Here is a 3,974-nt window from a genome sequence, read left to right as displayed (position 1 = left end):
CCTATAGAAAGTATTCGTACGCAAAAACGAAATTCGTTTAAATTAATTTTTTACATTGAATCGATAAACTGTTGTAAGGTTAAAATGTCATGAAGCTGGTAATAGTTTTTATTTCGTAGCATATACATAGATTGTTTACGTTACGCGTATTGATATTTATTTTTGGAACGTGATGCTGCAGATTGAAGAAATAATCCTGCAATCTTTAGATAATTTATTTATAAAAAAGATGGCCATATGAGTGCATGTGGTAATTACGGACTATCGTGGCTAAACTAACTTCAAAGTAGCGCGGTGTTGCTAAAAGTTCCTTTGATTCAACAAAAGTTAAACAAATCACATTGTGACTCTATAGGAAGGAATTTGACATTTACAGAAATTTGTAATAGATTATTAATAGACTAATTCTTTTCCAAGTTTAACGAAATTATATTTCACAGTACGATAAAGGCGTCTATTCTCTACAAGTCTACCATAGAATAAAAACTAACGAGAACGAGTAAACATTCTCAGCGTCCCAGATGGAGTCCATGGCGTTTTTATGCATGCCTAGGGATTTTCTTCGTAACTCAACGTTTCCCCTAGGAAAAGTGAAGCCTAGTTAAAATGATTCTTATTGCTCTAGCAGAAAGTCACCAATCAAGATACTTGTTTGAAAGAAATGGAATCTTGATTAATGACGAAGCTGGTGACTTTCTCCTAAAGATAAAATAACACTATTACCGACAAGAATTAAAACGAAATATAATAAAACTTACGTATTCAGAAACTATTGAAATCTAGATTGATCTAATAGATTTTAAAACTGATTGAAGCATATATATTCAATATACAATATATTCAAAGATTCATAACATAGAGAAAACATAGATTAATGTATTTAGAGCTTGGAGTATATTCTTAAATGTTTAAGATACTTTCTTATCGTTATAACATATATATTTTTACGCCATCTCTTAATAGTTTAGAAATTTGACAATTACAACAAATAATGAAAATAATTTTATTAGAGAAACAATGAAACGAAATTAATTTAAAATACAAAGTTTTTCAAAATATATTTATTTCTTACTTTTATAGCTGGTCTCTTAGTACACTCTATTAAGAAATACCCATCAATATATTAATGTATTCTTTTGGGGAATACCCGTCATTGTTCGATCTCTATTTGCTTTCATATCCTGCCACATTAATTGCGTTAAATTATAGTAGGTGATAGAAAAACAGTAAAGTTCATGCGTTATTACCGTAGATAGTTACACATTAAATCCTGTCTTATTAATAATTAATAATAAAAATTATCATGCTGCTATTGATAAAATATTGCACTCGACATTTTATTGATAGATTTTTTAATTTCTTATATACAGGGTATTCGGCTACCTCTGGGAAAAATTTTAATGGGGGTTTCTAGAGGCCAGAATACAAAGAAAATTAAGGATACCAATTTGTTGATGGAGGCTTCATTAAACAGTTATTAACGTTTAAAGTTCCCTCTGTACTGAATTTTTTTTTCGAAAATGCGCAAGATTTCAGGGGTATGTCTATTCACCAAAAATGATTGTAATTGACCCCTGCAACCAGAAATAATTATTTTAGAACGATTTGAAATTGTTTAATTTCGCCGAAAAATTTCTGCACTTACCCCCTTGTCGATTTTTCTTAAAAACTCGTTTTTGATTTTTAGTAATTTTGTTTGACGCCCTATAGAAAAGTTGTCTAATACTTTTTTGTAGGTACCTATGGGCTCTACTTTGAAAAAAAGTTTCATTGAAATATATTCATTATTGCAGAAGTTATGACTGTTTGAAAATTGGATCATCTTTATGGAGTTTTCCTAACTTTCCGAGGTTAAGGGACAACTTTTTCAATATTTTTAGAATTTCTACATATTCTTCGCCTAAATACGCGTTGATTGCTTTTTGAAACATTAAAATCGTCCAATTCGTTCAGAAGTTATGACGTTTTAAAGATTCGCATGAAATTTCGAGGGTGCATTTCTAGCCTCATATTAGATTTTCAGTAAAGAATTTTTTTCTCAAAAATGTGTAGGATTTCGGGGGTATGTGTATTCACCAAAAATGATTGTAATCGACTCCTGTAACCGAAAATAATTTTTTTAGTACAATTTGAAAATTTTTAATTTCGTCGAAAAATTTCAGCACTTACCCGATTTTTTTCTCGAAAGTGGATAGGATTTTGGAGGTATGTGTAATTACCAAAAATAATTGTAATTGATCCCCGCAATCGAAAATAATTTTTCCAGAATGATTTGAAAGTTTTGAATTTAATTGTTAATAATTTTTTAACGAAGACTCCATCAACAAATTGGTATTCTTGATTTTCGTCTTATTTTGGCCTCTAGAATGCCTCATTAAAATTTTTCCTAAGGGTGGCCGAACACCCTGTATGTATATCACCATGTATCGGTAAAAAAACGTAATATTAACACAACAATAATAGCCACCCATTTGATTGTAATTGTAAACTGTCTCAAATTTCAAAACCATTCAAAGTAATTCATGAATATAAAATAATTATTTTCGCTACAAATAACAGACACTAATGCAAACTGAAAACTTTAAATTTCTCATTTATCTTTGCAAAGGTATTGTCAACGTGTTGGTGAAGCTTTTATTTAAAATGAAACTAAACGCGACTAAATAGTTATAAAAAAGTCAAAGAAAATATAAGTTAATGGGCTAAATCTGTATGTTAAGTTTAAATAGCCACACAAGTTTGCTTATTGCTATTTTTGTAACAGATTGCATATTGTATATTTAGAATTCAATAAAAAAAAAAGAATCTTGTATAGCGGGTGGTCGAACTGCAACAAATAATGGCAGAAATGACGATAAGCAAACTCTATCGCTCTTCGATACGTCACCATCTTCTTCAAGTGGCTGGCAGATGTTGCAACAAAAACACACAAGGACAGGACTCGGTTTTAAGGATTTTTCCTCGTGGGAATCAAGGAGGGTAGAAGTCAATCCTAGAGCATCGATCCTCCTTTAAAAGAAGATGATCAAATCACACTTATTGTCGTACTGTTTGACTCATGTTCCAATGCAATCATAAAACGATACTTGGTCGTGCAAGTACCGATATTAGACGTGTCGATTCTAAAAATTGGCTTTTTTAGGCCAGGTGCAAACAAGTGCCAAAAAGATGGACGTTCGTATGTCTTTATTTTTTGTCTACTAGTAAGAATAGATAAATACATATGAACATCTTTCATTTCGACGTTCGTCTGACTCCTTGTCTTGAAAGAAACGTCGATCTTCTTTCTCCAGAAATTCGAAGAGTTAATTACGTTAACGAACCCCAGGTAGTTGTCACCAAACCTTGCGGTTTGATCGTTGCAAAGCACTCAAAAGGACGTAAAACAGACAAGAATTAATAATTATTTTTGTCAGATTGGAAAGCAATTGGTTGCTCCAAGCCACTGAGAGATTATCTCCATCATACCGTTTGACTACATTCACTGTTATTAAACACTAGTATTTTTAAGGTCAAAATCAATTATCTGTAATAAATACGTAGTTTAGTTTTAAATTAACGATACTTTAATTAATGTATTAACTTAAGAAGATGAATTATAATAGAACAATAAAATATATTGGACTTTCGAATTTCTTTCGAAATTGGCTTTCATTTCGCGTAGAAAAACATAAACGATTAAGTCTAAAATATATCGTCAACCAAAATAGTATAAAGCGTTTTTTTCGTATTCTTGATGTCAAAAATAATGGAGCGTTTTTTTTTTTTTTTTTTAAATAGTATATAATATATCAAATATATTATCGTGAATTAGCTTCTCGTTATTACAATAAGGATAGATACATAAGTCATAGGGTATAATATATTAAACATTCCTTGGACCACAAAGGGTTAAAACCCAGTTAAAAATTTTTATATCCCCCAGTGTGATGAGTCTCCTGGTGAAGATAAAAGCTAATACGACAGTATTCGGA

The sequence above is a fragment of the Colletes latitarsis genome, chromosome 3 (genome assembly GCF_051014445.1).
Source record: "Colletes latitarsis isolate SP2378_abdomen chromosome 3, iyColLati1, whole genome shotgun sequence".
Taxonomy (NCBI): domain Eukaryota; kingdom Metazoa; phylum Arthropoda; class Insecta; order Hymenoptera; family Colletidae; genus Colletes; species Colletes latitarsis.
This window is presented reverse-complemented; position numbering follows the sequence as displayed.